Below are 9,359 nucleotides of genomic sequence, written 5' to 3'. Positions count from 1 at the left end.
AAATATTTTCACATACAAAATTATTTTTCGAAGGTATGAACTTTATTGCATATTTGGGAAGTGTCAAAAACTTGAAAAATAAGCTTAAAAATTATTCTTCAAGGGGTCATATTTTTTTCCAAATGATAAAAGACTTTTTTTTTTAATTGGTCGTACCGGATGTGTTCGGTATATCTGGTGGACATTCGGTAGAGCAAGTTTGCCCAACGGTCCAAATATCGACCATTCTGATTTTTGACCAAAAACGGCTAGTTGACTGTCTGATAGGACAGAAATTTTGATGATTTTACTACTATAAATAGCATATCAGTCCGCATTAAATACACTTCTAATAATATTAAAGTGAGATACTATTGATCTTATCGATTCAATTTTCATTCTTTATCTACTCCCTATCAATCTATTCATATTAGAAAAACTTTTGATTGATTTAACTTTTGAATAATCATTTCATTCATCAAAGTTTTTCTCACCTAACCCTTGAATTTCATTCATTACTATTTTTTAAAGAGTTAGCATATTTCTCTTATCATACTCAACTTTGAATACATCATCATTGTAGGAGAAGTAATTTGTAAATTCTTTTTTCGTAAATTTGTAGGTTGTGTTGAGGTTCCGTAAAGTTCAACATTGTAAAAGGATCGTTACTCCTTGTTTGTAAGTCATCGAAAGCTTCGTAAGGGTTGAATTGCACCATAAGTCAACTTGCCCAATTGGTACTAGGATTCAATTAAGTCTTGCTTAAGAGAAAGATTATGAGTTCGAATCTTGGGGAACGCGACAGAAAACGGTGCATAGTAAGTGAGCACAGGCCCACCCAAAGCGGACAGTATGTAATCTAACAGCTTTGGTACAGAGACCCGGGTCACTACACTTTTGAAACAATCGGAAATTTCAAAAGAAAGATAAAAAAGTTGAAGAGAAAAGCAAGAAAATCATATGCTATGTTTGTGACAAGCCCAGCCACAAAAGAACCAAGTGCTCGAACAAAATGAAGAACATCAAGAAAAAAGGCATTACGAGCTACATGGGATAAAAGTGATGATGATGATCAAAACAAAAATGATAGCCAAGATGAAATTGCCAACATGTGCTTCATGGCCATCGAAGACGAGGTATCAAAGAAAGTAAAAAGCAAATGTTCTCAGATAATGGATGTTCAAGACACATGATCGGAGATAGAAAGCTACTATCACATTTCAAAGAAAAGAATGAAGGTCATGCGACATTCGGAGACAATGCTAAATGAAGAATTATTGGAATCGGAGATATTGGTAATCATTCCTCTCCTAAGATTGGAAACGTTTTATTAGTCGTAACCCCAAAAATAATTTGCGTAGCATTAGTCAATTATGCGATAAAGGTTATCATATTAAATTCGACTCTTCAAAATGCCTTATAAAAGATGCTACTTCAAAGGAATCAATGTTTATAGGTAGCTGAGTAAAAGATTTTTATATCCTAAATATTGAATTTGAAAAAGATGAAAAATGCTTACTTAGCCCCAAGAAAGATGCATGGCTATGGCATAGGAGATTAGGTCATGGTAGCATAGATCTTCTTTCAAAAATTTCAAAAAATTGTTCTGTAAAAGGGTTGCCAAATTTAGAATTTGAAAAGGATAAAGTTTGTGATGCTTGTCAATTTGGCTAACAAGTGAAAAGTTCTTTCAAAACTAAGCAACACTCTTCAACATCAAAAGCATTACAATTACTTCACATTCACCTATTTGGACCCTCTAGAACCGCAAGTTTAGGAGGAAAACATTATGCTTTTTCATTGTGGATGACCTTTCTAGATTCACTTGGGTTCTATTCTTAAGTCTTAAAGAAGAGGCTTTAAATGTTTCTAAACATTTTTGTAAAAAGGTTCAAAATGAAAAGGATATTTTATCACTTCTACAAGGAGTGATCATGGTGGAGAATTTGACAATATAGCTTTTGATAACTTTTGCAATGAAAGTGGATATAATCATAGTTTCTTGGCTCCTAGAATTCCTCAACAAAATGAGATAGTAGAAAGAAAGAATCAAACATTGCAAGAAATCGCTAGGACCATGCTAAATGAAAATAGCATGCCAAAATATTTTTGGGTCGAACCCGTCTATATCGCTTGCTACATTGTAAATAGGGTACATGTAAATAAAAAGAAAAACAAAACTCTATATGAACTTTGGAAAAATAGAATCCCAATTATCAGTTACTTTTGAATTTTTGGGTGCAAATGCTTTATTTAAAACACTAAAGATAACTTGGAAAAGCTTGATTCAAAATCCGATCTTGGAAATTTTCAAGGATATTCATCAACTAACAAAGCTTATAGAGTATTTAATAAAAGAACTCTAGTTGTTGAAGAATTCATGCATGTCACATTTGATGAGACTAACTCTCTTGACCGAGAGAAAGATAGTGATGATGATATAAGTTTGAAAGCTCATTTTGAACAAATAAAAATTCAAGATCAAAATGAAGAGGAGGAATCAAATGCTCAAGAAAATGAAGAAAGACAAACTGAAGAACAAAGATATCCACCATTACCAAAGGAATGGAGATTTGCTCCATCCCATCCTAAGGAGCTAATAATTGGCAACCCATCAAAAGGTATCACTACTAGAACCTCCCATAAAAATCACAGCGATAGTTGTGCATTTATTTCTCAAATTGAACCTAAAAATTTCAAAGAAGTCGAATTTGATTAGTTTTGGATTCTAGCGATGCAAGAATAATTGAATCAATTTAAAAGAAATCATGTTTGGGACTTAATTGCTAGACCAAACAATCAAACCATTATTGGAACAAAATGGGTTTTTAGAAACAAAAGAGATGAAAATGGAATAATTGTGCGTAAAAAACTAGATTAGTGGCCCAAGGTTACATTCAAGAAGAAGGTATTGATTTTGAAGAAATGTTTGCACCTGTAGCTAGATTAGAATCCATTCCCATGCTTCTTGCATTTGCATGTTATAAAGATTTTACAATTTATCAAATGGATGTTAAAAGTGCATTTTTAAATGTATTTATTGAAGAAGAAATTTTTGTTGAGCAACCTTCTAGTTTTAAAGATCACAGATGTCTGAATCATGGGGTTGTTTGAGCCCCATTTTCTTCAAAAAATGCATTTTGAAATAGTATTATGATGCGAAATGTGTGGTTAAAAAATAAGAAAAGGTTTTGAATTTACGTGTAATATTATTTTATTGAAAAATGTGTGGTTGAAATGATTTCAAATCACTATTGAAGAATGTATTTTGATGAAAAAATGAGGCTCAAACAAGGGCCATGTTTTTAAACTTAGAAAAGCTCTTTACGAGTTAAAACATGCTCCTAAAGCTTGGTATGAACGTTTGAGCAAATTTCTACTCTCAAATGGTTTTTCAATAGGTAAAACAAATACTACACTATTTGTTAAAACTCATAAAAATGATATGATTATTGTTCAAATTTATGTTGATGACATTATTTTTGGTACAACTAACATCCATCTTTGTGAAGAATTTTCAAAATGCATGAGCATGGAATTTGAAATACGCATGATGGGAGAACTTAAATTCTTTCTTGGTCTTTAAATTAAGCAAACAAACGATGAATTTTTTATAAATCAAAGTAAATAAATATCGGATATGCTTAAATGATTTGAGATGGAGAATTTGAAACCAATAAACACTCCCATGAGCTCATCCATCAAATTGGACAAAGATGATCAAGGTACTTCCTTTGATTTAACTAAGTGTCGAGGTATGATCAGTTCCTTCTTTATTTAAATGCTAGTAGGCCCGATATTATGTTTAGTATATGTTTATGTGCTAGATTTCAATCTAATCTTAAGGAATCGCATCATAAGGCCATAAAACGAATTTTTAGATATCTTAACGGTACCCGAACTTTGGGACATTGGTATTCAAAAGGAACTCACATTGACTGACTTAGCTATTCCGGAGGCCGATTTGGCCGGTTGCCGAATTGATCATAAAAGTACTAGTGGAGGAGTGTCAATTTCTAGGCCTTGCACTAGTATCATGGTTTAGTAAGAAATAAAATTACATGGCATTATCGATTGTCGAAGCCAAATATATCTCGGCCGTAAGTTGTTGTACTCAAGTGCTATGGATGAAACAAACCCTAAGTGATTACTCATCTTGAAATGTGTAGGAGAATTCAATGTTAAAGTAATGAAATTAAGATCAATGTCTTGAAATGGCGAAGTGTCGGAATTACCTCAATTGGAATGGGTCAATCACATCAATTATTCATTTTTATAACTCAATTAGAGAATTTTCATCTCAACTCTCTAATCAAAAGATTTAACAATAAAGATCGATTTAATTCACAACTGTAACCATAGAATCTAGACTTACAACACATACGCACATTTTTGTTGGAATAAGATCAAAGATTGACCATATGCATCAAGCATAAGGCATTAATCAATCTGCCAATAAAGTAATATTAAGATTAAAATTCAATAGTTATTTCAATCATCGATAGAAAGAGCATGACTAGATCTATAAAGGATGTGATAAAATTTAAATCAGGCTCAACAATAAGTAATTGAATTTGTTCTTCTCTTTACATCATTTCTATGTATTATCTCTCTGATGAGATTATACCACCTTAATACACGTTTGGATCGATGAGACCTTAGTTCCTTTGCTTTTGCGATGGCTCTATTGTTATCACCATACAATGGCATGTGATCAACAATATCAGGAACTACTCCAAGTTCATTTATGAATATCATGATCCATATTGCAACTCTTTGCTACTTCTGAAGTAATCATGTATTAGATTTATACTATTGAATCAACGGTTGCTTCACGTTTGGAACCTTTCCAACATTCCGCTTAAGAGTAAACCAGTTTCTTCATATGAAATCTTCTCAAGATTTTATCTATGTAAATTGAGACAAGTTATGCAATTTTCTAGATCTATCTCTATAGATCAAGTTGCTTCTCCCATATCACTCATGAATAAATCCTTTAACAATCATTATTTCAACGATTGAAACATAAGGATGTCGTTTTCTATAATATTAGGAATACAACAATGCTCCCACTATCTTCTTGTAAACACACAATTCGTCTTCAAATTTGATAAAATCTAACACTTTGACTTTTTCATCAAATCAAAGATTTCAGCTCCAAGAGACTTCTCTTAACCTATAGTCATGGTATGCAATTGTTGCAAGCAAAACACGAATGGACTTCAGCAAGGCACAGGAGAAAGGTTTCATCAAGGTCAACATTTAACCTTTGCTTCTAGCCTTTCTTTGTATATATGGATATTGCCATCCATATCGACCATTTCCTTGTAAACTATTTACAAAAACTTATGGGTTTTATTCCATCAGGACGCTTGACCAAGGTCCAAACCTTGTTCACATACGTTGAGTTCATCATGAGTTTCATGGCCTCTTGCTGTCTCTTTTAAGTCAACGCTTGACTTTATTTTGGTGCAACTACTAGGTTCGTTATCCTGGATCAATAATACCTAATTAGTAATCATGGATTTGCACCTTCTTCAAGATCGAATGATCCTACTAGATTCACATAGAGCTGACATGTCCTCAGGAGTCTTTACTTTCGGTCAAGAGTATGTCCCATATTAGATATGGGATCAAACTCGAATTTATCTACTTGGTTAACTATATTTGTGGACTCTTGAACTCTTTCAAGTTCTATTTTGCTCCCACTGTCCTCCCCTAGAGTAAAAATGTTCTCTAAGAAGACAATATGTCGTGAGAAGAAGACTTTCTTCATGATAATAGAATTTATATTCAAATGTCTACTTTGAATATCCCCACAAATATGTATTTATCTGATTTAGTGTCAAATTTATCCGATTCAAGGCACTTCAAAGCGTCATGGCCCCAAGCTTTCATATAAGATAATTGGGACTATTGCCTTTCCATAACTCGTATGGGGTTCTGTTAACCAATTTAGATGAGACATGATTTAATGTGTTGCACACTGCAATCAATGCATGATCCCAAAATAATTTTGGGAGATTTACATGGCTTGTTATTAATCGCATTATATATAATAGTTAACGATTCCTCTTTTCAAATACACTACTATGTTGCAATGTATATGGAGGAGTCCACTACAAGAGAATCTCATTCTCTCTTAGATAATCTAGAATTTAATCTTTAAGATAGTTTCATCTCGATCGTATCTTGATGTGAGGATATATTTACATTTTTGTTTCTCTACTTCTAGCTTGAATTCTTTGAACCTTTCAAGAACTCCATGCTTGAATTTCATCAAGTATACATGAATTGACATGAGTTCATATGCATCAGTATAGATTAGACCAGTAATTATGCAGACCTTTCTTCTTTTCAAGTAAAAGAAGATTTGGTCATTGTGCCAAACATGCATAATTTGTACTTGTCAAAATCAATTAATCCCAAGTATACATCTCTATGTAACTTTGGAATTGCATTTCATCCACATGACAAAGTCCGCCATGCCAGATTTAGATAAAAATTAGATTATCACATTTATGCCTTATAATTTCTATACTCATTATAGAATCCTTAGTATTTAGAATATAAATGTTATTTTGTAACTTACCATAACTATTAAGATCTTAATCAAGATATGCAAGAACAACAATCGTCCTTAACATTAAAATGGTTCATGTCTGAACATAAAATTTATTTTAATGTTCTAGCCATGGTGGGTACAAAGCAACATTTCTCTAATTCCATTACTAAGTCAAAATGCAAAGGCGAAAAGTATGCTCCTACAGGCAATGCAGGAATCTTTGCTCATCTTCAACGTGTAGGTCAACTTCTCCATTTCGTAGTGGTCTACTTCTATTTAGTTTCTCCATATTTGTATAAACATGAGATCTAGATCTGGTATCAAATACTTAAGAAACTCGTGAAGTAGACGTAACTTATGCAATATCTTCCAATGACCTTTCATTCTACAATGAAAACAAGGGTCATTAGATTTGATATTTGTCCTTTGCTTTGACCGTCTAAGCCATATTGGATGCTTTCCAAAAACTCATTTAAACTTCCTTTTAATGTCCTTAGAGGGATCAATGGCTTGCCCACCATTAACTTTGATATTGGGCTCAACAGTGTTAAGCATGTTCAACAACTTAATGTGTGTACATTCGAGCTTATTCATATCATAATTCATAATTAGTATGAATAACTATCTGAGAGAGATTGCAAAGCTAAGTCAGTACTTAGTTCGTAGTTCATGACCGAACCTCATTGAGACAATTCTCAACGTCAATCATCTTCAGTGTCTAAACATCGACTCAAGATTACTCTGTCATTTTGCATCGGTACAGTTGCTTGGAAGTCTCATATCCTTCCACACATGATTATTATTATACAACTCTTTAAAATGAAAAATCATGCTTTAGCATCTATACTCTCAAGTTGCTTTTGTAACTCTAGTGACGTAATGCAAACATCACACATGTTGCAGTACTATCGTCATCACTGTGTTTATTACAGTAGCCACCTCTTTTTTAATCGAGTCATCAGCAAGTATCTCTAGAAAGGGTTACTCAAGGACGTGACCAATTTTCTCATGCATGAGAACAATTCTCAAATTGCGGTGTCAATCAAGAAAATCTGATTTGGTTGTTGGCATCCAGTATGCCATTCAAAACATATGGTTACTTAAGATTCAATATAAATGATGAAAATAAAATGAATAATATATAAAATGCATCAATTAATTTAACATTGACTTTTATTAAATTAATTATGCTTCCACTGTTTAACTAAAATTTATGACCCTTTCACATAAATTTATGGAGTCCATACTTGAGTCCCAGTGGGCTGGGATCCCATCTGTTATGTCGAGACCTTGAGTGTACTCAACAAACCTTAATAAAACATTTGGGTAGATACTATTATCAATTGCATGTACATACAACTCTCAGATCGTTAAGCTGAGAACTCTGTCATTTCACATCTTATGTGTTAGCTTAACATGCCTCTAAAATTTATTTTCTTGAGTGTACTCAACAAGAGATAAACTTTAGTTAAGTCGAACCCATCATTCAGAAATATCCAATATTTCATAGTGTCAAACATATCCCTAATAGACCAGCCTTGAGTATACTTAACAAGTTGAGACAATTTGGGACTCTGATTTTTCACTGTAATGATGGAAGACGAAAATAAAATATGACTTAATATTTTATTGAGGGGTTTTTTTTTTTTTTTTTTTTGCATTCAAAGGCTTCATCAACAACGATACAATCATATATATTTTATTATACATCTACCATGCAAATAAACATATAATAATAATAGTGTGGACAATTATGGACTTTTACTATCTAGTCTTCCCAAGCCATAAGGAAGACTAGTTGGTCAATTTTTAGGGGGGTACAACATTGAACAGTATCAATGCACCATCTCCATGGTCTCCTCCTCTTCTTGTTTCTTCAATTACTCCAACTGCAACCTGTATCCTATACTAGTTGGCACGCATACCTAAATGAAATTGGTCTCGCAGGCCTATAGTAATAATAATAATAATAACGGACTCGCAGATCCAAAATGATTAAGAACTCGCAGACCCATAATAATAACAATAATAACAGGCTCGCAGGCCCAAAACAATTAAGAGCTCCCAGGCCCACAAAACGACAAGAATAAAAATTAACCATTCAACACATCCATATGGTCGAGTCCATAATCGTCCACTAAGAATACATTCATCACATAAATGTATGTATATATAATATCTAATATTATATACTAACACGTTTCAAGTTTTTATCAATTAAGATTGTCTAGACTCTTTTAGACAAATGGATCGGAATAATTAATTAATCATATTAATCAATTATTTAATTAGCAGGCCTATTTAATTAAAATCAAATTTTAATTAAATACTGAATTAGTGTCTAACTCCAATTCCACAATTATGGGGCGAAACTATCTAATTAAAATCAAATTTTAGTTAATTACCAAATTAGAGTCCAACTCTATTTTCAAAACTTAAGGCGATTGAATTTAATTAAAATCAATTTTTAATTAAATAGCAAAATTAAAGTCCAACTCTAATTTCAAGATTTAGGGTGAACTTATTTAATTAAAATCATATTTTAATTAAATATCAAATTAGAGTCTAATTCTAATTCCAAGAAAAATTTTAGGGCAAGACAATTTAATTAAAATTTAATTCTAATTAAATATTAAATCAGAGTCTAACTCTAATTTTAAGAATATATTAGGGTGGATAATTTAATTAAAATTAAATTTTAATTAAACACTAAATTAGAATCCAATTCTAACTTAAATTGAATTAACATTTTAATTTACGATAAAACTCCTAAATGAAATAAAATTCAATTTAGGGTCAAAGTTTAATATTTAAG

This window comes from Olea europaea, unplaced genomic scaffold (assembly GCF_002742605.1).
Source record: "Olea europaea var. sylvestris unplaced genomic scaffold, O_europaea_v1 scaffold511, whole genome shotgun sequence".
Lineage (NCBI taxonomy): Eukaryota > Viridiplantae > Streptophyta > Magnoliopsida > Lamiales > Oleaceae > Olea > Olea europaea.
Note: the sequence above shows the minus strand (reverse complement) of the source record.